Here is a 26221-nt window from a genome sequence, read left to right as displayed (position 1 = left end):
CAAATGTGTACAAATATGGTGATATTACTTTAAGCAGATGATGGTGACTTCTTGCTTTGACCAGGTGTATTTGTTGGTAGCCTAGATTTTAATCTTATGTGGTGTTTTTTTCAAACATATATTGTAAGAGGGCCTTCAATTGCTGCAATCACTATAAATGTTTACCAGGAGTGGGGTTTGAACCCACGTGGATATTCATCCATTAGGATCTTAAGTCCAACGCCTTAACCACTCGGCCATCCTGGTACTGGTGGGATAAACCATATCCGAGAACCGTGAAAGGAGTGCTGATTTTCACAGTTGATCTTGCCAATTCAGGAGTGCCGTTAACTGTCTCAGGTGAGTCTACATTCACAAAAGGGATTTGCTCTGAGGAGTGTTTTATTTTTCTTGATGGGATTACAAAGAGAGTTTATCTTTCTCCATGGAATTACAAAATTCCAACATAGACTTTGAGCCCTAATGACGGTTGCTGTCAGCTATTTACCACTGACGAGAAAGGAGTGATGAGTAGGGACTGTATTTTTATATCCCCTTTATCTATCTCCCATACTGAATTTCTGGGAGAGAACATAGTTAGGCTCCGAACTTTTGCTATTTTTTAATGTGTACAAAGTGGCCCTTCTTAGCACTGGAAGGAAATCTTGGTGATACCAAGTAACAGGGTTTTGCTATAGTTTTTTGACCTTCTAAGCTCAAATGTGTACAAATATGTTGATATTACTTTAAGCAGATGATGGTGACTTCTTGCTTTGACCAGGTGTATTTGTTGGTAGCCTAGATTTTAATCTTATGTGGTGTTTTTTTCAAACATATATTGTAAGAGGGCCTTCAATTGCTGCAATCACTATAAATGTTTACCAGGAGTGGGGTTCGAACCCACGTGGATATTCATCCATTGGATCTTAAGTCCAACGCCTTAACCACTCGGCCATCCTGGTACTGGTGGGATAAACCATATCCGAGAACCGTGAAAGGAGTGCTGATTTTCACAGTTGATCTTGCCAATTCAGGAGTGCCGTTAACTGTCTCAGGTGAGTCTACATTCACAAAAGGGATTTGCTCTGAGGAGTGTTTTATTTTTCTTGATGGGATTACAAAGAGAGTTTATCTTTCTCCATGGAATTACAAAATTCCAACATAGACATTGAGCCCTAATGACGGTTGCTGTCAGCTATTTACCACTGACAAGAAAGGAGTGATGAGTAGGGACTGTATTTTTATATCCCCTTTATCTATCTCCCATACTGAATTTCTGGGAGAGAACATAGTTAGGCTCCGAACTTTTGCTATTTTTTAATGTGTACAAAGTGGCCCTTCTTAGCACTGGAAGGAAATCTTGGTGATACCAAGTAACAGGGTTTTGCTATAGTTTTTTGACCTTCTAAGCTCAAATGTGTACAAATATGTTGATATTACTTTAAGCAGATGATGGTGACTTCTTGCTTTGACCAGGTGTATTTGTTGGTAGCCTAGATTTTAATCTTATGTGGTGTTTTTTTCAAACATATATTGTAAGAGGGCCTTCAATTGCTGCAATCACTATAAATGTTTACCAGGAGTGGGGTTCGAACCCACGTGGATATTCATCCATTGGATCTTAAGTCCAACGCCTTAACCACTCGGCCATCCTGGTACTGGTGGGATAAACCATATCCGAGAACCGTGAAAGGAGTGCTGATTTTCACAGTTGATCTTGCCAATTCAGGAGTGCCGTTAACTGTCTCAGGTGAGTCTACATTCACAAAAGGGATTTGCTCTGAGGAGTGTTTTATTTTTCTTGATGGGATTACAAAGAGAGTTTATCTTTCTCCATGGAATTACAAAATTCCAACATAGACTTTGAGCCCTAATGACGGTTGCTGTCAGCTATTTACCACTGACAAGAAAGGAGTGATGAGTAGGGACTGTATTTTTATATCCCCTTTATCTATCTCCCATACTGAATTTCTGGGAGAGAACATAGTTAGGCTCCAAACTTTTGCTATTTTTTTAATGTGTACAAAGTGGTCCTTCTTAGCGCTGGAAAGAACAGGGTTTTGCTATAGTTTTTTGACCTTCTAAGCTCAAATGTGTACAAATATGGTGATATTACTTTAAGCAGATGATGGTGACTTCTTGCTTTGAACATTTTCAATATTTTATTTATTGTTTCTTTGCCTTTTTGTGACCCCAATTCCCTTTCCCATTTGTTTATATATGGCGGCGTATCTTTCCAGCTGGTCCGCATCAATAGCCCATATAGCTTTGATATTATACCCTTTGCTCTATCAGCCATACACAGTTGTTCCACTCCTGTCAAATCCTCTTCAGATCTAATCGGCTGGGGTAGTTTTTCTATGAAACGGGTCAGCTGGAGATATCGCCACCTATCCCTTCTCATAAATCCCATGTGCACTAACTCTTCATGTGAAAGGAGTTTCCCTTTTTTAATTATATCTTTTATTTGTGACCCCTCTAATCTTATCCAGTTCCCTCCTATCACCCCTCTACCCGGTGGGAAGTATTCATTGTCTTTTAAAGTTATCAGTGGTGAATTATAGTGTCCATTTAATCTTTTATATTCCTTATCCCATATCTTCAGTGCAATCTGTGTTATCTTATTTGTGTCTATATCTAGTGCCCTGTATTTTGGGGGGTTCCATATTATCTTATTTAGTTGTGCTTTACTATATATATATTCTAAGCTGACCCATCTTTTTTCCTCTTTTTTTTCCCCTTTTACCCATTCGACAATTCTTGATAAGACTACCGCCTGATAATAATGTTGTAGATCAGGGACCGCTAATCCTCCCCTCCCTTTTTCTTGTTTTAATACTCCATGGGAGATCCTAGATTTTTTATTGTCCCATATATATTTACTCATTATTGAGTTTAATTTTTTGAAGTAGCTGGGTGGAATTTCAACCGGCAACATCTGGAATTTATATACAATTTTTGGAAGAATAAACATTTTAAACACATTTATTCTGCCTATCCACGAGATCGGTCTATTACTTGCTCTTCTGAGTTCAGTTTTTATTTCATTTAATAAAGGGATAAAATTTAAACGGTATATCTTATCCAGAGTGATTGCCAATTTTACTCCCAGGTATTTCAAATCTTTTGTCCATTTAAATTTACTTTGTTCTTGGATTAGTTGTACTTCCATCTCACCTACATTTATATTGAGAATTTCAGATTTTGTTTGGTTGATTTTGAAGTTTGATAGTTTCCCGTACTCATCCAGGGCCTTTGTTATCGTGGGCAGAGCATCTACCGGATTACTTATATAGAACAGCACGTCGTCTGCATATGCTGCCAGTTTATGTTCCTCTTGCCCTGCCTTAATTCCGCTTATTTCCGGGTTATTTCTGATTGTCGCGAGTAGGGGTTCTAACGAGAGCACAAAAAGAAGAGGAGACAGTGGGCATCCCTGTCTGGTCCCATTTTCCATCTCAAAGGAAGAGGAGGGCAACCCGTTGATGTTTACAGTCGCTGTCGGGTGATCATACATCATTTTAATCCATTTGGCCATCCTAGGGCCAATGCCCATTTTATCCATTGTCTGGAACATAAATCCCCAATCGACTCTATTAAAGGCCTTTTGGGCATCTGTTGACAATAGTAGCGCCGGGGGTTCCGTCTTCTTCCTTTGAGATAGAATCAATAAGGTTCTCACCCCATTGTCCTTTCCCTCTCTCCCGGGGATAAACCCAGTCTGATCCGGATGTACTAGTATATTCATTACTTTTTTCATTCTATTTGCTAATACCTTAGCAAACAGTTTAGTATCCTCATTTAGGAGTGATATTGGTCTGTAACTGGCACACTTGGTCTCGTCTTTTCCTTCTTTCCGTATGATCGTTATTGAGGCAGATAGCGCCTCTTTACTCATGGCGTACTCTGTCCCAATCCCGTTCATATACTTACAGAGTTTCGGTACTAGTATATTCTTAAACCTCTTATAGTAACTAATTGTCAGACCGTCTGGTCCCGGGCTTTTCCCAGGGGCTGATTCCGCTAATGCCTCATTTATTTCTGCTTCCGTTATGGGGTTTTCTAAATATTCTTTATCAATTTCACTGATCCTGGGGAGTCTCGCCTTATTTAAATATTTATCAATTTCTTTTAGTTTACCTTCTTTATTTATCAAGTTGTTTTTTACCGCATATAATTTCCCGTAGTATGTTTTGAATGATTCGGCTATTTCTTTTGAAGAGTACACCATGTCCCCGGTTTCTGTTTGAATTTTCTCTATATAGTTCATGGCTTTTTTCTTTTGAAGCATCCTAGCTAGATATTTAGTGGGTTTGTTTTCTTCTTGATACCTCACTTTATTAAGTTGATTATAATATTTTTTAGTTTCTTGTTCCATTAACCCGCGCAGTTCTTCTCTCCTGGACATTAATTTTTGATATATCTTTTTGTCTGCAAGCCCCATTTTATGTTGTTGTTCTATTCTGAGGATTTCCTCTCTGAGTTTATTGCCCCTTTCTATGTGCTCTTTTTTTTTCTGCGAGCCTCGTGCAATCAAGATCCCCCGAATATACGCCTTATGGGCATCCCACAAAACCTGCCCAGAGATTCCTTCGGTCTCATTCATCAGGAAGTACTTCTCTAATTCCTTACTCACTACTTCCCCCCCCTCCTTATCGCGAATCAGCGTGTCGTTTAGTCGCCACCTAGCGAAACATTTGCTTTGTCCGGGGATCTGCATTTTCATTTTTACAGGCGCGTGATCTGACTGTGTTGTTATTTCTATACTTGTTTCTAATACCATCTCTAGGGCTCTGTGTTCCACAAGAATATAATCAATCCTTGAGTACGTCCCGTGTACTGGGGAGAAAAATGTATAGTCCTTTATTTTGGGGTGTTGGGCCCTCCATACGTCTATTAGTTGGTTTTTATTCAAATTTTGAGTTAACCTTTTTAATTGAGTGCTGTTCCCTCCCAGTACCCGGGACGTGCTGTCAAGTACGGGGTCCAGACAGAGATTCAGATCTCCCATTATAACTACAAGGCCACTTTTAAATTCTTGTATTTTGGCCAGAATTCCCCTCAGAAAATTTATAGGGTTTTTATTTGGGGAGTAAATGTTAGCCAGTGTATACCTAATATTTCCTAGTTTTCCTTTCAGAAATAAATATCTTCCTTCTGGGTCTGCTTCTCTTCCTTCTACAGTGAATCGAATATCTTTACCAAATCCTATTGCTACTCCTCTTGCTCTCTTTGAGATCGTATCCCCATAGTACCATTTCGGGTGGTCTTTAGAGTAAAGCCTACTCCTTGACGTATGTGTTATATGTGTCTCCTGGAGAAAGATCACATCTGCCTCTAGTTGTTTTAGTTCTACCAGGATTTTATGCCTCTTTTTTGCTGTGTTGAGCCCCCTAACATTATAAGACAGGAAGTTTAATTCCAATTTCCTTTTATCCATATTCTCTGTCCTGACCGTGTTTTCTTTTTTCTTTTCCTTCCCTCCTTCTTTCCCTCAGGGTTTCACTACTGACATCTTCCTCCCTCCCCTTCCCTCCCGTATCCCTCTCCCCCATAACCCCCTCTCCCACCCACCTCCCCCTCTTCCCCCCCCTCCCCCCCCCTGGTTTTGGCCACCATACGGCCCTCGACTTATCAATTGGCCTCAAGTCTCTGGCCATTTCTAAGTCTTCATGCTCTAAGGTGGGGTTCACCTATTGCCTCCTTTCCCTCCCTTCTTTGATGTATCTCCTCAAAAGGGGGGGAATGGGACTGCCCCCCCACCGGTCAGACATCATACATCCCCTTCCCTCTCCACCCCTCCCCCCCCCATCTCCTCCGAGATTTTTATCTCTTCCTCTTCTATTTTAACATTTAGGATTAGTGACATTTAAGATGTTCCCTCAAGCTCATCTGTCCAGCCGGGTAAACTTGGAGTTTGGATCTCCAGTTTTTCACAGAATTCTCTTAACTCTTCAGGGAAGCTTAATCTAGCTGTTATTCCATCCTTAAATGCCAACAGGCAAGCTGGGAAGCCCCATCTGTATCTAATATTCCGTGCTTTCATCTGTTCCAAGAGAGGTTTCAGAAGACGTCTTCTGAATAAAGTCTCAGATGCTAGGTCCGGGAAGATTTGTATTTCTGTTTCCATGTATTTTAATGGGGGGTTTCCCCTTAGTTTTCTCCAGATCTCCGCTTTATCTTCGTAGCGTTCAAACCTTACAATAATATCACGGGGTCTTCCCCTTCCAGTTTCTTCAGATCCCATCCTCCCGACCCGGTGCACCCTTTCTAACATAGGGAGTGCCTCCTCTGCATTTCCCAGTATGGGGCGAAGTATATCTTTCAGAGCTTCCCTTAAATCTTCTTTCTTGTTCTCTGGGACATTTCTTATTCTCAGATTTGGTCTCCTATTTCTATTTTCCTGGTCTTCAAGTCGATAAAGAATTTTTCTCTGATTCCGAAAGATTGAATTGACTTGCGTCTGTACTTTGTTTAACTTCTGTTCTTGGTTCTCAGTTCTTTCTTCCACGGCTTCCACTCTCGTTAGCAAATGCCCAAGATCACTTCTTAGCATACTGATATCTGATCTTATAGAGTTCTCCATTTTTTGGAGCATCTCCCTCATGGCACCTTTTGTTATTCCCAGATCGTCCGTCTTATGATCTTCATTTTTACTTAGTTCCAATTCGCTCTCCGTTGTCAGTTCGTCTCTGGATTGATCCGGGGTCTCCTCTACTGCTTTTTCCGCCCCCCTATTTTTTTCCTGATTTGGAGGTACCTTTTCCTTTCCTCCTCCTCCTCTTGGGCTGGCTCCTTGGGTCATAAATTGTTTTATGGTGCTTTCCGTGATGGAACTTTTTGGGGTCTTGAGGCCCCCCTTAGCAGTTTGCTTTGAGGCTCTACTCATTTTGCTTTTTTTTGTTTCACGTGGTCGTCTCCCCAGTTTGCTGGTCTCCTCACGTCCTCTTTCCACGACAGGTGGTTTTACAACGGAAAACTTCCCTCCGATCAGCCCCTTAAATGTATCTGCCAGGGTAGAGCCCCGTAAGTGTAGCTGAGCGATTTTCCCCCCTGAGTCTGTCAGCCGTTATACTTCTATAAATGTTTCTCCTCCTAATTCGTGATCAGTTAGGAGCAAGTATTTTCTATCCAAAACATTTATTATTTATTATTTTTTTATTTTTATTTTTTTTGGGGACCGAGAGAGAGAGAGTCCAATATAGAAATATGTGGCGCCCCAGTAGGATTTATCTATTATGTAATAGTGTCCTCCGTCCCAATTACCTTAATACGCACCTATGGGTCACATGCCATAGTATCTCATTTATGGGTTAGTAGGGGATTTCCCCTGCTATTGTGCCTCTCTGGTGTTTTACCTCTTTGTTAGCAGGTCATCCAATTCTGTAGGGACATACGCACTAATATAATTATATTTACTATGAGAACTTCCTACTGGGCTCCCTGAGAGGGAAATAGAGGAAAGAAAAAAAAAAAAAAGAAAAAAGGAAAATAGGGTCGCTTCCCATGCAAATGGTGTCCTTCATATAGATTCCTGCGGTCTATATCTATATTTGCTCAACCGAGTTACACCTCTGCGCAAATGTTGGGGAGTGTGCAATTTTCATGCGATTCTTTTTTTTTTTTTTTTTTTCCCGGGGGATTACCTTATATTGTACTCTTATCGTTGCATTGAGAGATCCGAATTGATTTTCTGGAGAGATTAGCAGCTAAGGAGATGTCCTTTCATTCGATCAAATGTCAAATCAAATATCAAATATCGATCAAATATCGTACTTATTTCATTCCCATTAACCGCTTTCAATATGGTTAGTAATATTCATACATTTACCCTGGGCATTCCCCTCATTCCCACCTGATATCTTATATCTTATATCTGTTTACAGAAAGTCTCAGTAGCAAGCATAGTATTAATCTGGATTATATGTCCCAGATAAAGCGTATATTATCATTCATGCTTTCTTTTTACTCTTGTTCCAGTTTTATTAACCGCAGTAGTTTAGGCAGGATTTTATTTGAGACACTTATGTTTTGCAGAGATATATAGCACTTATCTATTGCACTCGTTTATCTTCCTTGGCTCATCCCAGCCTGCAAATAATCCTCCGCACTCTATTGAACTGCTGTTATGCTGCTTTCGAGGAGGTGGGAGAACAGAGGGGAACGGTCTGATGTCATGCTGCCCACTTTCAATGCATTAGTGATATTCATACAATTCTTCTGACACATTTATAGCCTGGTGTCTCTGTATCAAGTATCTAATTACAAATAGTCCTACCAGCAAGCACAATATTTATGTGTCCCAGAGAAAATATGTGTCATCCTTCATGCTGCTCCTTTACTGCTGTTACATGCATTTCTTTACCCCTGACAGGTTGGACAAACTATTTATTTTAGAGCACTAATACTTGTAGAGGTGTACAGCACTTATCTTATCTGATTGTCTTCAGTTGTCTCCCTCCGGTTATCCCAGCCAGCCTGCTCGCATCCTTCCACGTCCTTTTGAACTGCACATTCCAGAGTAGTGATGGCCGAACGGTTCGCCCGGCGGTCGTTTCGCGGCGAATTTCCGACTTTCGCCGTCCGCGGGTTCGAACGCCTTTTTCCGTCGTTCGCCCCGGCGGACTTACGTGTTTAATGTATACAAGAACTTTAACCTTTCGTGACACGTTTATCATGTGTTACAGGACAACCAATTGAGACATGACAGCTCATGGACACTTGGACATTCCCCCTAACCTATAAATACACCCGATCCGGTGGCCATTTTACATTCTTTCTTCTGTCACTGTAGGGAAAGGATCCTGTGTGGAGTAGGGACAGAGAAAACGCTAGCTATTTGGTACACAAAAGTTCTTTTCAGGACTGGTATAGGTGTTAGGTCAGCAGCCTGAGTTTCTTTTGTCAGTTTAGATAAAGGGACAGAGCGCTGTATGCTGCTATTTTAGGGACAGCTCAGCCAGATTAGTCTTTCTTCATCATCATCATCATCATCATCATTAGCTGTTACTATCAGGTCCACAAAAGAGCTGTTCCAGCTAATCGTTCCAGCCTACTCTTTTTTGCCAATTTGTATAGGGACAGGCAGGAAGCAGTGTGTCAGGCAGTGAGGATAATTTTAAAGACTTGCTGTTACTATTAGTTCCACAAAGGTTCTTTTCAGGACTGGTATCAGTGGTACGGTAATAGGCTTGTACACGTATAATATTCTTTCTTCCAAATATAGAAAGAATATTATACTTGACTGCTGCCCTTCTGCTGCAGTCTGCTAATCATTCACAACTCACTTGTTCCACAAAAGTTCTTATAAGGACTGGTAACTTGGTCTGTCTAGGGTGCTACGGTACATAGGCTTGGGTGCGGTACAGTCTGCTGTTCTGTAAGGACCGCTATCGGTCCACAATAGATAGGGTTGCCGTGCACTACTGCTGACCGCTGCCCTATACTGCAGCAGTCCTTCAGCGGTATAGGGACTGACGCACAGTCTGCTAAACACTAATACACAACCTGCTTGGTCCACAAAAGTTCTTATAAGGACTGGTAACTTGGTATAGGGTGCTACGGTACATAGGCCTGAGTGCGTTACAGTCTGCTGTTCTGTAAGGACCGCTATCGGTCCACAATACATAGGGTTGACGTGCACTACTGCTGACCGCTGCCCTATACTGCAGCAGTCCTTCAGCGGTATAGGGACTGACGCACAGTCTGCTAAACACTAACACACAACCTGCTTGGTCCACAAAAGTTCTTATAAGGACTGGTAACTTGGTATAGGGTGCTACGGTACATAGGCCTGAGTGCGTTACAGTCTGCTGTTCTGTAAGGACCGCTATCGGTCCACAATACATAGGGTTGCCGTGCACTACTGCTGACCGCTGCCCTATACTGCAGCAGTCCTTCATTGGTATAGGGACTGACGTACAGTCTGCTAATCACTAACACACAACCTGCTTGGTCCACAAAAGTTCTTATAAGGACTGGTAACTTGGTATAGGGTGCTACGGTACATAGGCCTGAGTGCGTTACAGTCTGCTGTTCTGTAAGGACCGCTATCGGTCCACAATACATAGGGTTGCCGTGCACTACTGCTGACCGCTGCCCTATACTGCAGCAGTCCTTCATTGGTATAGGGACTGACGTACAGTCTGCTAATCACTAACACACAACCTGCTTGGTCCACAAAAGTTCTTATAAGGACTGGTAACTTGGTATAGGGTGCTACGGTACATAGGCCTGAGTGCGTTACAGTCTGCTGTTCTGTAAGGACCGCTATCGGTCCACAATACATAGGGTTGCCGTGCACTACTGCTGACCGCTGCCCTATACTGCAGCAGTCCTTCAGCGGTATAGGGACTGACGCACAGTCTGCTAAACACTAACACACAACCTGCTTGGTCCACAAAAGTTCTTATAAGGACTGGTAACTTGGTATAGGGTGCTACGGTACATAGGCCTGAGTGCAGTACAGTCTGCTGTTCTGTAAGGACCGCTATCGGTCCACAATACATAGGGTTGCCGTGCACTACTGCTGACCGCTGCCCTATACTGCAGCAGTCCTTCATTGGTATAGGGACTGACGTACAGTCTGCTAATCACTAACACACAACCTGCTTGGTCCACAAAAGTTCTTATAAGGACTGGTAACTTGGTATAGGGTGCTACGGTACATAGGCCTGAGTGCGTTACAGTCTGCTGTTCTGTAAGGACCGCTATCGGTCCACAATACATAGGGTTGCCGTGCACTACTGCTGACCGCTGCCCTATACTGCAGCAGTCCTTCATTGGTATAGGGACTGACGTACAGTCTGCTAATCACTAACACACAACCTGCTTGGTCCACAAAAGTTTTTATAAGGACTGGTAACTTGGTATAGGGTGCTACGGTTCATAGGCCTGAGTGCAGTACAGTCTGCTGTTCTGTAAGGACCGCTATCGGTCCACAATACATAGGGTTGACGTGCACTACTGCTGACCGCTGCCCTATACTGCAGCAGTCCTTCATTGGTATAGGGACTGACGTACAGTCTGCTAATCACTAACACACAACCTGCTTGGTCCACAAAAGTTCTTATAAGGACTGGTAACTTGGTATAGGGTGCTACGGTACATAGGCCTGAGTGCGTTACAGTCTGCTGTTCTGTAAGGACCGCTATCGGTCCACAATACATAGGGTTGCCGTGCACTACTGCTGACCGCTGCCCTATACTGCAGCAGTCCTTCATTGGTATAGGGACTGACGTACAGTCTGCTAATCACTAACACACAACCTGCTTGGTCCACAAAAGTTCTTATAAGGACTGGTAACTTGGTATAGGGTGCTACGGTACATAGGCCTGAGTGCGTTACAGTCTGCTGTTCTGTAAGGACCGCTATCGGTCCACAATACATAGGGTTGCCGTGCACTACTGCTGACCGCTGCCCTATACTGCAGCAGTCCTTCAGCGGTATAGGGACTGACGCACAGTCTGCTAAACACTAACACACAACCTGCTTGGTCCACAAAAGTTCTTATAAGGACTGGTAACTTGGTATAGGGTGCTACGGTACATAGGCCTGAGTGCAGTACAGTCTGCTGTTCTGTAAGGACCGCTATCGGTCCACAATACATAGGGTTGCCGTGCACTACTGCTGACCGCTGCCCTATACTGCAGCAGTCCTTCATTGGTATAGGGACTGACGTACAGTCTGCTAATCACTAACACACAACCTGCTTGGTCCACAAAAGTTCTTATAAGGACTGGTAACTTGGTATAGGGTGCTACGGTACATAGGCCTGAGTGCGTTACAGTCTGCTGTTCTGTAAGGACCGCTATCGGTCCACAATACATAGGGTTGCCGTGCACTACTGCTGACCGCTGCCCTATACTGCAGCAGTCCTTCATTGGTATAGGGACTGACGTACAGTCTGCTAATCACTAACACACAACCTGCTTGGTCCACAAAAGTTTTTATAAGGACTGGTAACTTGGTATAGGGTGCTACGGTACATAGGCCTGAGTGCAGTACAGTCTGCTGTTCTGTAAGGACCGCTATCGGTCCACAATACATAGGGTTGACGTGCACTACTGCTGACCGCTGCCCTATACTGCAGCAGTCCTTCATTGGTATAGGGACTGACGTACAGTCTGCTAATCACTAACACACAACCTGCTTGGTCCACAAAAGTTCTTATAAGGACTGGTAACTTGGTATAGGGTGCTACGGTACATAGGCCTGAGTGCGTTACAGTCTGCTGTTCTGTAAGGACCGCTATCGGTCCACAATACATAGGGTTGCCGTGCACTACTGCTGACCGCTGCCCTATACTGCAGCAGTCCTTCATTGGTATAGGGACTGACGTACAGTCTGCTAATCACTAACACACAACCTGCTTGGTCCACAAAAGTTTTTATAAGGACTGGTAACTTGGTATAGGGTGCTACGGTACATAGGCTTGAGTGCGGTACAGTCTGCTGTTCTGTAAGGACCGCTATCGGTCCACAATAGATAGGGTTGACGTGCACCACTGCTGACCGCTGCCCTATACTGCAGCAGTCCTTCAGCGGTATAGGGACTGACGTACAGTCTGCTAAACACTAATACACAACCTGCTTGGTCCACAAAAGTTCTTATAAGGACTGGTAACTTGGTATAGGGTGCTACGGTACATAGGCTTGAGTGCGGTACAGTCTGCTGTTCTGTAAGGACCGCTATAGGTCCACAATAGATAGGGTTGACGTGCACCACTGCTGACCGCTGCCCTATACTGCAGCAGTCCTTCAGCGGTATAGGGACTGACGTACAGTCTGCTAAACACTAATACACAACCTGCTTGGTCCACAAAAGTTCTTATAAGGACTGGTAACTTGGTATAGGGTGCTACGGTACATAGGCTTGAGTGCGGTACAGTCTGCTGTTCTGTAAGGACCGCTATAGGTCCACAATAGATAGGGTTGACGTGCACCACTGCTGACCGCTCACCTATACTGCAGCAGTCCTTCAGCGGTATAGGGACTAAGAGTTTTGTCACAGGGTCATTTAAAAAATGACATGCAGAGGAAGAGGCAGGCCCTTCCGCAGGGGTGGTAGGGGTAGGGCAGGAGCAACAGGCTTGAGCCAAAGTGGGAAGTTGCAGAAGGTGCGTTCAATTACTTTAAAGGATGCACCAGACTTGGTTGAGTGGCTCGCTCAGCCTTACTCTTCTGCACCCTCCTCATCCTCTCGATCTGCACCCTCTTCTTCACTCTCTGCTATGTGCACCCCCAAAGACACTACCACCAACAACACGACCACCACCACCACCACCACATACCTTCCGCTTGAGTCACTGGAATTATTTTCCGATCCATATCAAGAGGACATTTCTGATGCGCAGCCACTCTTGGTATTGGATCAGGAAGAGGAGGTAGCAACAAGCGCTACTCAGCAGTCTGACGCCAGTACCCAGATCAGCCCAAGGAGGAGGTTGGTCCCCGGTGTTGCTGCCTACTCTACTTATAGCGGTGGGGAAGGTGACGTTGATGATGACGTGTCTAGTGATGTCACGTGGGTGCCCACAAGAGAGGAAGAGGAGGGGAGTTCAGAGGGAGATATGGACCAGCAGATAGGGAGGAGAAGCAGCAATGACTTACATTGCACAGCAGGGACAAAGCAGACTGCAAATGTATCAGGAGCGAGTCATCGACCATGTACGGTCACATCTGGCGCTCCCAGGACACCGGCACATGGCTCCGCAGTGTGGGCTTTTTTTAACGTGTCCGCTGCTGACAATAGCGTTGCCATCTGCAATCTTTGCAGTCAACGCGTTAGTCGCGGTAAGCCCAATACTCACCTAGGGACGACCGCCTTAAGAAGGCACATGAGCAGCCATCACCGAGCCCAGTGGGAGCAACGGAACACACAAAGCCACACTGCAGGCTCTCACCGTCCAGCCTCGTCTTCTACTTCTCCTTCTCCTCTCTCCTCACAATTGTCCTCCACTCCACCTTCCATCACGCCAAGCTCACATTTTTCTGCAAAAAGGCAGGCTTCCGTGGGCCTAATGTTTGAGCGTAAAAAAATGATGACGCCGGATAACCCTCTTGCCCAACGGTTGGCGGCTGGCTTGTCAGAACTCATAGCCCGCCAACTACTGCCATATAAACTGGTGGACTCGGAGGCCTTTCGCAAATTTGTGGCCATTGGAACACCACAATGGAAGGTCCCAGGAAGGAAGTATTTCTCAGAGAAGGGCATCCCAGAGCTATATGGCCATGTTCAGCGGCAAGTGAATGTATCTCTGGCACACAGTGTCGGTGCCAAGATACATCTGACCACAGACACGTGGTCTAGCAAACACGGGCAGGGAAGGTATATCAGTTTTACTGCCCACTGGGTGAACCTTCTGACGGCCGTCAAGCATGTAACCCGTGGCACCCGTGTAGATTTGGTTTTACCGCCACGGATTGCATGCAGGCCTGACTCTTCTTCTCCTCCTCCTACTCCATCCTCCTCCCTCTCCTCCTCAGCTGCCTCCTCCTTTTCCGCTGCTAGCGTCTCTTCCACTGCACCGCCCAAGCTCCCCAGAACCTATTCCACATGCCAGGTGAGACGTTGCCATGCCGTGCTGCGTCTGTTGTGCCTGGAAGCAAAGAGCCACACTGGCCCGGCACTCCTTTCAGCTTTGCGTTCACAGGCAGATGAGTGGCTAACACCGCTCAATTTGACAGTTGGTAAAGTGGTGTGTGACAACGGTGCCAATCTGCTTAGCGCATTGAAACAGGGCAAAATCACGCACGTGCCGTGCATGGCACACGTCTTAAACTTGGTCGTGCAGCGATTCCTTGTCAAATACCCTGGGGTCCAGGACATCTTGCGGCAGGCAAGGAAAATCTCGGCCCATTTCAGAAGATCTTACACGGCCATGGCTCGCCTTGCTGACATTCAGCGGCGACACCATCTGCCGGTCAGACGTCTTATTTGCGATTGCCCGACGCGATGGAACTCAACCTTCTATATGCTTGATAGGCTGCTCCAGCAGAAACGTGCAGTTAACGTCTACCTGTATGAACTCTGCGAAAGAAACGGTTCTGGGGAGCTGGGTTTTTTTTCACCGCGCCAGTGGCTGCTCATGCGCGACACATGCAGACTTCTGCGGCCATTTGAGGAGATCACCAAACTGGTCAGTCGCAGCCATGGCGCCATCAGTGACATGGTACCTTATGCCTTCTTTCTGGAGCGTGCATTGCGTCGTGTCATTGATCAGGCTGTGGAGGAGCAGGAGCGGGAAGATGAGGAAGTCGCAATGCTGGATGAATTCCCAGGGGGGGCTACTCTATCTGAGACAAGTCAACAACAGGAGTCTGATGAGGAGTCAGAGGAGGATGGTGCCGGGGCGGATGAGCAGGAGCAAGAAGAGCATGCTTTAAACCTTTCTGGGATCCCTGTTGTGCGAGGATGGGGAGAGGAGAATGAAGAGGACGACATTATCCTGGATGATGAGCAGGAGCCAGGCCACCACACCGCTTCCACTTTAGTGCAAATGGGGGCCTTCATGCTCCAGTGTTTTAATAGGGACCCCCGTATAAAAAGCATGAGGGTCAAGGACCAGTACTGGGTGGCAACGTACTTAGACCCCCGGTACAAACACAAAATGGCGGAAATGTTACCGCCGTCGCAGAGGGCTGTCAGAATGCAGCACTTCCAGGCCTTGCTTCGAGAAATGCTGCATTCTGCTTTTGCGTGCGCTGGCAGAGGAGCAATTCCCACTCCCAGAGAAGGATTTGCGGGTACCAATCCAACAGCGCCTGCAAGAAGAGGCCGGTTTGAAGATGTGTTGGTGACTTCGGATATGAGGTCATTCTTTCAGCCGACCCATCGACAGGTGTCATCCGGATCCAGCATCAGGGAACGCCTAGACCGTCAGGTGTCCGACTACATTGGGTTAACGGCCGATGTGGACGCTCTGAGGAGTGATGAACCCCTAGACTACTGGGTGGGCAGGCTTGACCTCTGGCCAGAGCTTGCCCAATTTGCAATCGAACTGTTGGCTTGCCCCTCATCCAGTGTCCTGTCCGAAAGGACGTTCAGCGCAGCAGGGGGGATTGTGACCGATAAGCGTACTCGCCTAGCTCACCACAGTGTTAACTACCTCACATTTCTAAAAATGAATGAGGCATGGATCTCGGAGGAATTCAACACATGTGATCAGTAGACCATGTATATGTCTATAAACAATTTTTGGAATCAAGCACACAGACCTTCTTAATTCATTTGGCTCACTTCCCTGACCCAAAAAAGCACACCGTACTATATGCCCCTACCCTCCTCTTTGAAGAGGTTGAGCGGTGTCATATTTCTACTGGGGCTGCTTATTATGAGGGGTTCCCACCATCCCTGTGCTGTGCTGACTTCCTCCTGGGTGTTCTTATTATGAGGGGCTCCCACCATCCCTGTGCTGTGCTGACTTCCTCCTGGGGGTTCTTATTATGAGGGGATCACACCATCCCTGTGCTGTGCTGACTTCCTCCTGGGGCTGCTTACGGTGCTGCTGTCAGCGCTGTATGTCACGGAGCTGCTGTCAGCGCTGTATGTCACGGAGCTGCTGTCAGCGCTGTATGTCACGGAGCTGCTGTCAGCGCTGTATGTCACGGAGCTGCTGTCAGCGCTGTATGTCACGGAGCTGCTGTCAGCGCTGTATGTCACGGAGCTGCTGTCAGCGCTGTATGTCACGGAGCTGCTGTCAGCGCTGTATGTCACGGTGCTGCTGTCAGCGCTGTATGTCACGGAGCTGCTGTCAGCGCTGTATGTCACGGAGCTGCTGTCAGTGCTGTATGTCACGGAGCTGCTGTCAGCGCTGTATGTCACGGAGCTGCTGTCAGCGCTGTATGTCACGGAGCTGCTGTCAGCGCTGTATGTCACGGTGCTGCTGTCAGCGCTGTATGTCACGGAGCTGCTGTCAGCGCTGTATGTCACGGAGCTGCTGTCAGTGCTGTATGTCACGGAGCTGCTGTCAGCGCTGTATGTCACGGAGCTGCTGTCAGCGCTGTATGTCACGGAGCTGCTGTCAGCGCTGTATGTCACGGTGCTGCTGTCAGCGCTGTATGTCACGGAGCTGCTGTCAGCGCTGTATGTCACGGAGCTGCTGTCAGCGCTGTATGTCACGGAGCTGCTGTCAGCGCTGTATGTCACGGAGCTGCTGTCAGCGCTGTATGTCACGGAGCTGCTGTCAGCGCTGTATGTCACGGTGCTGATGTCAGTGCTCTGTATTACGGTGCTGCTGTCAGTGCTCTGTATCTCCTGCACCCTCTTGTTTGCCTACCCTGGTCCCTGACCTTCCCTCTCCTCCATTGCCTTCATTAGCTCCATAGTCCTGAATTGTCAGAACAATTTCCCAAATAAAAAAAAAATGCTTGTAGTTATCGATCCCAAATTCACCTCATACATGTATTATGCTATTGTCCAGGTGGTGGGACTACGTGCTACCCCCTAATAATTACCCCGTGGCCGCAAATTCGACCTAAAGGTTTGCGAAATTCGCCTCCCATTGAAGTCAATGGAGCCCGCGGCGAACGGTCGTTTTCGCGAACGTTTGTGCCCGTTCGCGTTTCGCGTTCGCGAAACGTCCCGTCGGAAGTTCGTCCATCACTATTCCAGAGAGATAGGGGGGGCGGCAGAGAGGAGAGCGGTGTCAGCTGTTATCTCCGACAGGTGGATAGGCAGATTCCGGAGCGGCAATTTACGGCGGTGTCATTCATAGCCGGAGCCTCTCACCCTCCGGCATATTCCCGCTCTGCATTCCTCTTCCGCACGCCGCACGCCTTCTCCTTCTCAGCCTCCTCGTAACCCCTCCCTCCTACTAGAGCGTTCCTACCGGTGGCCTAGATTTTAATCTTATGTGGTGTTTTTTTCAAACATATATTGTAAGAGGGCCTTCAATTGCTGCAATCACTATAAATGTTTATCAGGAGTGGGGTTCGAACCCACGTGGATATTCATCCATTGGATCTTAAGTCCAATGCCTTAACCACTCGGCCATCCTGGTACTGGTGGGATTAACCATATCCGAGAACCGTGAAAGGAGTGCTGATTTTCACAGTTGATCTTGCCAATTCAGGAGTGCCGTTAACTGTCTCAGGTGAGTCTACATTCACAAAAGGGATTTGCTCTGAGGAGTGTTTTATTTTTCTTGATGGGATTACAAAGAGAGTTTATCTTTCTCCATGGAATTACAAAATTCCAACATAGACTTTGAGCCCTAATGACGGTTGCTGTCAGCTATTTACCACTGACGAGAAAGGAGTGATGAGTAGGGACTGTATTTTTATATCCCCTTTATCTATCTCCCATACTGAATTTCTGGGAGAGAACATAGTTAGGCTCCGAACTTTTGCTATTTTTTAATGTGTACAAAGTGGCCCTTCTTAGCACTGGAAAGAAATCTTGGTGATACCAAGTAACAGGGTTTTGCTATAGTTTTTTGACCTTCTAAGCTCAAATGTGTACAAATATGGTGATATTACTTTAAGCAGATGATGGTGACTTCTTGCTTTGACCAGGTGTATTTGTTGGTAGCCTAGATTTTAATCTTATGTGGTGTTTTTTTCAAACATATATTGTAAGAGGGCCTTCAATTGCTGCAATCACTATAAATGTTTACCAGGAGTGGGGTTCGAACCCACGTGGATATTCATCCATTGGATCTTAAGTCCAACGCCTTAACCACTCGGCCATCCTGGTACTGGTGGGATAAACCATATCCGAGAACCGTGAAAGGAGTGCTGATTTTCACAGTTGATCTTGCCAATTCAGGAGTGCCGTTAACTGTCTCAGGTGAGTCTACATTCACAAAAGGGATTTGCTCTGAGGAGTGTTTTATTTTTCTTGATGGGATTACAAAGAGAGTTTATCTTTCTCCATGGAATTAAGAAATTCCAACATAGACTTTGAGCCCTAATGACGGTTGCTGTCAGCTATTTACCACTGACGAGAAATGAGTGATGAGTAGGGACTGTATTTTTATATCCCCTTTATCTATCTCCCATACTGAATTTCTGGGAGAGAACATAGTTAGGCTCCGAACTTTTGCTATTTTTTAATGTGTACAAAGTGGCCCTTCTTAGCACTGGAAAGAAATCTTGGTGATACCAAGTAACAGGGTTTTGCTATAGTTTTTTTGACCTTCTAAGCTCAAATGTGTACAAATATGGTGATATTACTTTAAGCAGATGATGGTGACTTCTTGCTTTGACCAGGTGTATTTGTTGGTAGCCTAGATTTTAATCTTATGTGGTGTTTTTTTCAAACATATATTGTAAGAGGGCCTTCAATTGCTGCAATCACTATAAATGTTTACCAGGAGTGGGGTTCGAACCCACGTGGATATTCATCCATTGGATCTTAAGTCCAACGCCTTAACCACTCGGCCATCCTGGTACTGGTGGGATAAACCATATCCGAGAACCGTGAAAGGAGTGCTGATTTTCACAGTTGATCTTGCCAATTCAGGAGTGCCGTTAACTGTCTCAGGTGAGTCTACATTCACAAAAGGGATTTGCTCTGAGGAGTGTTTTATTTTTCTTGATGGGATTACAAAGAGAGTTTATCTTTCTCCATGGAATTACAAAATTCCAACATAGACTTTGAGCCCTAATGACGGTTGCTGTCAGCTATTTACCACTGACAAGAAAGGAGTGATGAGTAGGGACTGTATTTTTATATCCCCTTTATCTATCTCCCATACTGAATTTCTGGGAGAGAACATAGTTAGGCTCCAAACTTTTGCTATTTTTTTAATGTGTACAAAGTGGCCCTTCTTAGCGCTGGAAAGAAATCTTGGTGATACCAAGTAACAGGGTTTTGCTATAGTTTTTTGACCTTCTAAGCTCAAATGTGTACAAATATGGTGATATTACTTTAAGCAGATGATGGTGACTTCTTGCTTTGACCAGGTGTATTTGTTGGTAGCCTAGATTTTAATCTTATGTGGTGTTTTTTTCAAACATATATTGTAAGAGGGCCTTCAATTGCTGCAATCACTATAAATGTTTACCAGGAGTGGGGTTCGAACCCACGTGGATATTCATCCATTGGATCTTAAGTCCAACACCTTAACCACTCGGCCATCCTGGTACTGGTGGGATAAACCATATCCGAGAACCGTGAAAGGAGTGCTGATTTTCACAGTTGATCTTGCCAATTCAGGAGTGCCGTTAACTGTCTCAGGTGAGTCTACATTCACAAAAGGGATTTGCTCTGAGGAGTGTTTTATTTTTCTTGATGGGATTACAAAGAGAGTTTATCTTTCTCCATGGAATTACAAAATTCCAACATAGACTTTGAGCCCTAATGACGGTTGCTGTCAGCTATTTACCACTGACAAGAAAGGAGTGATGAGTAGGGACTGTATTTTTATATCCTCTTTATCTATCTCCCATACTGAATTTCTGGGAGAGAACATAGTTAGGCTCCAAACTTTTGCTATTTTTTTAATGTGTACAAAGTGGCCCTTCTTAGCGCTGGAAAGAACAGGGTTTTGCTATCGTTTTTTGACCTTCTAAGCTCAAATGTGTACAAATATGTTGATATTACTTTAAGCAGATGATGGTGACTTCTTGCTTTGACCAGGTGTATTTGTTGGTAGCCTAGATTTTAATCTTATGTGGTGTTTTTTTCAAACATATATTGTAAGAGGGCCTTCAATTGCTGCAATCACTATAAATGTTTACCAGGAGTGGGGTTCGAACCCACGTGGATATTCATCCATTGGATCTTAAGTCCAACGCCTTAACCACTCGGCCATCCTGGTACTGGTGGGATAAACCATTCTGGGAGAGAACATAATTAGGCTCCAAACTTTTGCTATTTTTTTAATGTGTACAAAGTGGTCCTTCTTAGTGCTGGAAAGAACAGGGTTTTGCTATCGTTTTTTGACCTTCTAAGCTCAAATGTGTACAAATATGTTGATATTACTTTAAGCAGATGATGGTGACTTCTTGCTTTGACCAGGTGTATTTGTTGGTAGCCTAGATTTTAATCTTATGTGGTGTTTTTTTCAAACATATATTGTAAGAGGGCCTTCAATTGCTGCAATCACTATAAATGTTTACCAGGAGTGGGGTTCGAACCCACGTGGATATTCATCCATTGGATCTTATGTCCAACGCCTTAACCACTCGGCCATCCTGGTACTGGTGGGATAAACCATATCCGAGAACCGTGAAAGGAGTGCTGATTTTCACAGTTGATCTTGCCAATTCAGGAGTGCCGTTAACTGTCTCAGGTGAGTCTACATTCACAAAAGGGATTTGCTCTGAGGAGTGTTTTATTTTTCTTGATGGGATTACAAAGAGAGTTTATCTTTCTCCATGGAATTACAAAATTCCAACATAGACTTTGAGCCCTAATGACGGTTGCTGTCAGCTATTTACCACTGACGAGAAAGGAGTGATGAGTAGGGACTGTATTTTTATATCCCCTTTATCTATCTCCCATACTGAATTTCTGGGAGAGAACATAGTTAGGCTCCGAACTTTTGCTATTTTTTAATGTGTACAAAGTGGCCCTTCTTAGCACTGGAAAGAAATCTTGGTGATACCAAGTAACAGGGTTTTGCTATAGTTTTTTTGACCTTCTAAGCTCAAATGTGTACAAATATGGTGATATTACTTTAAGCAGATGATGGTGACTTCTTGCTTTGACCAGGTGTATTTGTTGGTAGCCTAGATTTTAATCTTATGTGGTGTTTTTTTCAAACATATATTGTAAGAGGGCCTTCAATTGCTGCAATCACTATAAATGTTTACCAGGAGTGGGGTTCGAACCCACGTGGATATTCATCCATTGGATCTTAAGTCCAACGCCTTAACCACTCGGCCATCCTGGTACTGGTGGGATAAACCATATCCGAGAACCGTGAAAGGAGTGCTGATTTTCACAGTTGATCTTGCCAATTCAGGAGTGCCGTTAACTGTCTCAGGTGAGTCTACATTCACAAAAGGGATTTGCTCTGAGGAGTGTTTTATTTTTCTTGATGGGATTACAAAGAGAGTTTATCTTTCTCCATGGAATTACAAAATTCCAACATAGACTTTGAGCCCTAATGACGGTTGCTGTCAGCTATTTACCACTGACAAGAAAGGAGTGATGAGTAGGGACTGTATTTTTATATCCCCTTTATCTATCTCCCATACTGAATTTCTGGGAGAGAACATAGTTAGGCTCCAAACTTTTGCTATTTTTTTAATGTGTACAAAGTGGCCCTTCTTAGCGCTGGAAAGAAATCTTGGTGATACCAAGTAACAGGGTTTTGCTATAGTTTTTTGACCTTCTAAGCTCAAATGTGTACAAATATGGTGATATTACTTTAAGCAGATGATGGTGACTTCTTGCTTTGACCAGGTGTATTTGTTGGTAGCCTAGATTTTAATCTTATGTGGTGTTTTTTTCAAACATATATTGTAAGAGGGCCTTCAATTGCTGCAATCACTATAAATGTTTACCAGGAGTGGGGTTCGAACCCACGTGGATATTCATCCATTGGATCTTAAGTCCAACACCTTAACCACTCGGCCATCCTGGTACTGGTGGGATAAACCATATCCGAGAACCGTGAAAGGAGTGCTGATTTTCACAGTTGATCTTGCCAATTCAGGAGTGCCGTTAACTGTCTCAGGTGAGTCTACATTCACAAAAGGGATTTGCTCTGAGGAGTGTTTTATTTTTCTTGATGGGATTACAAAGAGAGTTTATCTTTCTCCATGGAATTACAAAATTCCAACATAGACTTTGAGCCCTAATGACGGTTGCTGTCAGCTATTTACCACTGACAAGAAAGGAGTGATGAGTAGGGACTGTATTTTTATATCCTCTTTATCTATCTCCCATACTGAATTTCTGGGAGAGAACATAGTTAGGCTCCAAACTTTTGCTATTTTTTTAATGTGTACAAAGTGGCCCTTCTTAGCGCTGGAAAGAACAGGGTTTTGCTATCGTTTTTTGACCTTCTAAGCTCAAATGTGTACAAATATGTTGATATTACTTTAAGCAGATGATGGTGACTTCTTGCTTTGACCAGGTGTATTTGTTGGTAGCCTAGATTTTAATCTTATGTGGTGTTTTTTTCAAACATATATTGTAAGAGGGCCTTCAATTGCTGCAATCACTATAAATGTTTACCAGGAGTGGGGTTCGAACCCACGTGGATATTCATCCATTGGATCTTAAGTCCAACGCCTTAACCACTCGGCCATCCTGGTACTGGTGGGATAAACCATTCTGGGAGAGAACATAATTAGGCTCCAAACTTTTGCTATTTTTTTAATGTGTACAAAGTGGTCCTTCTTAGTGCTGGAAAGAACAGGGTTTTGCTATCGTTTTTTGACCTTCTAAGCTCAAATGTGTACAAATATGTTGATATTACTTTAAGCAGATGATGGTGACTTCTTGCTTTGACCAGGTGTATTTGTTGGTAGCCTAGATTTTAATCTTATGTGGTGTTTTTTTCAAACATATATTGTAAGAGGGCCTTCAATTGCTGCAATCACTATAAATGTTTACCAGGAGTGGGGTTCGAACCCACGTGGATATTCATCCATTGGATCTTAAGTCCAACGCCTTAACCACTCGGCCATCCTGGTACTGGTGGGATAAACCATATCCGAGAACCGTGAAAGGAGTGCTGATTTTCACAGTTGATCTTGCCAATTCAGGAGTGCCGTTAACTGTCTCAGGTGAGTCTACATTCACAAAAGGGATTTGCTCTGAGGAGTGTTTTATTTTTCTTGATGGGATTACAAAGAGAGTTTATCTTTCTCCATGGAATTACAAAATTCCAACATAGACTTTGAGCCCTAATGACGGTTGCTGTCAGCTATTTACCACTGACGAGAAAGGAGTGATGAGTAGGGACTGTATTTTTATATCCCCTTTATCTATCTCCCATACTGAATTTCTGGGAGAGAACATAGTTAGGCTCCGAACTTTTGCTATTTTTTAATGTGTACAAAGTGGCCCTTCTTAGCACTGGAAGGAAACCTTGGTGATACCAAGTAACAGGGTTTTGCTATAGTTTTTTTTCCTTCTAAGCTCAAATGTGTACAAATATGGTGATATTACTTTAAGCAGATGATGGTGACTTCTTGCTTTGACCAGGTGTATTCGTTGGTAGCCTAGATTTTAATCTTATGTGGTGTTTTTTTCAAACATATATTGTAAGAGGGCCTTCAATTGCTGCAATCACTATAAATGTTTACCAGGAGTGGGGTTCGAACCCACGTGGATATTCATCCATTGGATCTTAAGTCCAACGCCTTAACCACTCGGCCATCCTGGTACTCGTGGGATAAACCATATCCGAGAACCGTGAAAGGAGTGCTGATTTTCACAGTTGATCTTGCCAATTCAGGAGTGCCGTTAACTGTCTCAGGTGAGTCTACATTCACAAAAGGGATTTGCTCTGAGGAGTGTTTTATTTTTCTTGATGGGATTACAAAGAGAGTTTATCTTTCTCCATGGAATTACAAAATTCCAACATAGACATTGAGCCCTAATGACGGTTGCTGTCAGCTATTTACCACTGACAAGAAAGGAGTGATGAGTAGGGACTGTATTTTTATATCCCCTTTATCTATCTCCCATACTGAATTTCTGGGAGAGAACATAGTTAGGCTCCAAACTTTTGCTATTTTTTTAATGTGTACAAAGTGGCCCTTCTTAGCGCTGGAAAGAAATCTTGGTGATACCAAGTAACAGGGTTTTGCTATAGTTTTTTGACCTTCTAAGCTCAAATGTGTACAAATATGGTGATATTACTTTAAGCAGATGATGGTGACTTCTTGCTTTGACCAGGTGTATTTGTTGGTAGCCTAGATTTTAATCTTATGTGGTGTTTTTTTCAAACATATATTGTAAGAGGGCCTTCAATTGCTGCAATCACTATAAATGTTTACCAGGAGTGGGGTTCGAACCCACGTGGATATTCATCCATTGGATCTTAAGTCCAACACCTTAACCACTCGGCCATCCTGGTACTGGTGGGATAAACCATATCCGAGAACCGTGAAAGGAGTGCTGATTTTCACAGTTGATCTTGCCAATTCAGGAGTGCCGTTAACTGTCTCAGGTGAGTCTACATTCACAAAAGGGATTTGCTCTGAGGAGTGTTTTATTTTTCTTGATGGGATTACAAAGAGAGTTTATCTTTCTCCATGGAATTACAAAATTCCAACATAGACTTTGAGCCCTAATGACGGTTGCTGTCAGCTATTTACCACTGACAAGAAAGGAGTGATGAGTAGGGACTGTATTTTTATATCCTCTTTATCTATCTCCCATACTGAATTTCTGGGAGAGAACATAGTTAGGCTCCAAACTTTTGCTATTTTTTTAATGTGTACAAAGTGGCCCTTCTTAGCGCTGGAAAGAAATCTTGGTGATACCAAGTAACAGGGTTTTGCTATAGTTTTTTGACCTTCTAAGCTCAAATGTGTACAAATATGGTGATATTACTTTAAGCAGATGATGGTGACTTCTTGCTTTGACCAGGTGTATTTGTTGGTAGCCTAGATTTTAATCTTATGTGGTGTTTTTTTCAAACATATATTGTAAGAGGGCCTTCAATTGCTGCAATCACTATAAATGTTTACCAGGAGTGGGGTTCGAACCCACGTGGATATTCATCCATTGGATCTTAAGTCCAACACCTTAACCACTCGGCCATCCTGGTACTGGTGGGATAAACCATATCCGAGAACCGTGAAAGGAGTGCTGATTTTCACAGTTGATCTTGCCAATTCAGGAGTGCCGTTAACTGTCTCAGGTGAGTCTACATTCACAAAAGGGATTTGCTCTGAGGAGTGTTTTATTTTTCTTGATGGGATTACAAAGAGAGTTTATCTTTCTCCATGGAATTACAAAATTCCAACATAGACTTTGAGCCCTAATGACGGTTGCTGTCAGCTATTTACCACTGACAAGAAAGGAGTGATGAGTAGGGACTGTATTTTTATATCCTCTTTATCTATCTCCCATACTGAATTTCTGGGAGAGAACATAGTTAGGCTCCAAACTTTTGCTATTTTTTTAATGTGTACAAAGTGGCCCTTCTTAGCGCTGGAAAGAACAGGGTTTTGCTATCGTTTTTTGACCTTCTAAGCTCAAATGTGTACAAATATGTTGATATTACTTTAAGCAGATGATGGTGACTTCTTGCTTTGACCAGGTGTATTTGTTGGTAGCCTAGATTTTAATCTTATGTGGTGTTTTTTTCAAACATATATTGTAAGAG

General features: G+C 44.0%; 16 non-coding genes across 16 annotated transcripts; all 16 read right to left on the bottom strand.

The window, feature by feature from the left end:
* Nucleotides 1–162: 162 nt before the first annotated feature.
* On the bottom strand, nt 163–246 carry TRNAL-UAA (transfer RNA leucine (anticodon UAA)). The gene has a single exon. It is a non-coding gene; the product is annotated as a tRNA-Leu (tRNA).
* Nucleotides 247–858: 612 nt separating this feature from the next.
* TRNAL-UAA (transfer RNA leucine (anticodon UAA)) lies at nt 859–941 on the bottom strand. The gene has a single exon. It is a non-coding gene; the product is annotated as a tRNA-Leu (tRNA).
* Nucleotides 942–1553: 612 nt separating this feature from the next.
* Nucleotides 1554–1636, bottom strand: TRNAL-UAA (transfer RNA leucine (anticodon UAA)). The gene has a single exon. It is a non-coding gene; the product is annotated as a tRNA-Leu (tRNA).
* Nucleotides 1637–17897: 16261 nt separating this feature from the next.
* On the bottom strand, nt 17898–17980 carry TRNAL-UAA (transfer RNA leucine (anticodon UAA)). The gene has a single exon. It is a non-coding gene; the product is annotated as a tRNA-Leu (tRNA).
* Nucleotides 17981–18592: 612 nt separating this feature from the next.
* On the bottom strand, nt 18593–18675 carry TRNAL-UAA (transfer RNA leucine (anticodon UAA)). Its single transcript has one exon. It is a non-coding gene; the product is annotated as a tRNA-Leu (tRNA).
* Nucleotides 18676–19288: 613 nt separating this feature from the next.
* Nucleotides 19289–19371, bottom strand: TRNAL-UAA (transfer RNA leucine (anticodon UAA)). The gene has a single exon. It is a non-coding gene; the product is annotated as a tRNA-Leu (tRNA).
* Nucleotides 19372–19984: 613 nt separating this feature from the next.
* Nucleotides 19985–20067, bottom strand: TRNAL-UAA (transfer RNA leucine (anticodon UAA)). The gene has a single exon. It is a non-coding gene; the product is annotated as a tRNA-Leu (tRNA).
* A 593-nt stretch (nt 20068–20660) lies between these two features.
* TRNAL-UAA (transfer RNA leucine (anticodon UAA)) lies at nt 20661–20743 on the bottom strand. The gene has a single exon. It is a non-coding gene; the product is annotated as a tRNA-Leu (tRNA).
* A 298-nt stretch (nt 20744–21041) lies between these two features.
* Nucleotides 21042–21124, bottom strand: TRNAL-UAA (transfer RNA leucine (anticodon UAA)). The gene has a single exon. It is a non-coding gene; the product is annotated as a tRNA-Leu (tRNA).
* Nucleotides 21125–21737: 613 nt separating this feature from the next.
* Nucleotides 21738–21820, bottom strand: TRNAL-UAA (transfer RNA leucine (anticodon UAA)). Its single transcript has one exon. It is a non-coding gene; the product is annotated as a tRNA-Leu (tRNA).
* A 613-nt stretch (nt 21821–22433) lies between these two features.
* Nucleotides 22434–22516, bottom strand: TRNAL-UAA (transfer RNA leucine (anticodon UAA)). The gene has a single exon. It is a non-coding gene; the product is annotated as a tRNA-Leu (tRNA).
* A 593-nt stretch (nt 22517–23109) lies between these two features.
* Nucleotides 23110–23192, bottom strand: TRNAL-UAA (transfer RNA leucine (anticodon UAA)). Its single transcript has one exon. It is a non-coding gene; the product is annotated as a tRNA-Leu (tRNA).
* Nucleotides 23193–23490: 298 nt separating this feature from the next.
* Nucleotides 23491–23573, bottom strand: TRNAL-UAA (transfer RNA leucine (anticodon UAA)). Its single transcript has one exon. It is a non-coding gene; the product is annotated as a tRNA-Leu (tRNA).
* Nucleotides 23574–24185: 612 nt separating this feature from the next.
* Nucleotides 24186–24268, bottom strand: TRNAL-UAA (transfer RNA leucine (anticodon UAA)). The gene has a single exon. It is a non-coding gene; the product is annotated as a tRNA-Leu (tRNA).
* Nucleotides 24269–24881: 613 nt separating this feature from the next.
* On the bottom strand, nt 24882–24964 carry TRNAL-UAA (transfer RNA leucine (anticodon UAA)). The gene has a single exon. It is a non-coding gene; the product is annotated as a tRNA-Leu (tRNA).
* Nucleotides 24965–25577: 613 nt separating this feature from the next.
* On the bottom strand, nt 25578–25660 carry TRNAL-UAA (transfer RNA leucine (anticodon UAA)). The gene has a single exon. It is a non-coding gene; the product is annotated as a tRNA-Leu (tRNA).
* Nucleotides 25661–26221: the final 561 nt, after the last annotated feature.

This window comes from Lithobates pipiens, unplaced genomic scaffold (assembly GCF_037356315.1).
Source record: "Lithobates pipiens isolate NorthernLeopardFrog02 unplaced genomic scaffold, aLitPip1_a1.2 Scaffold_18, whole genome shotgun sequence".
Taxonomy (NCBI): domain Eukaryota; kingdom Metazoa; phylum Chordata; class Amphibia; order Anura; family Ranidae; genus Lithobates; species Lithobates pipiens.
This window is presented reverse-complemented; position numbering and strand designations above follow the sequence as displayed.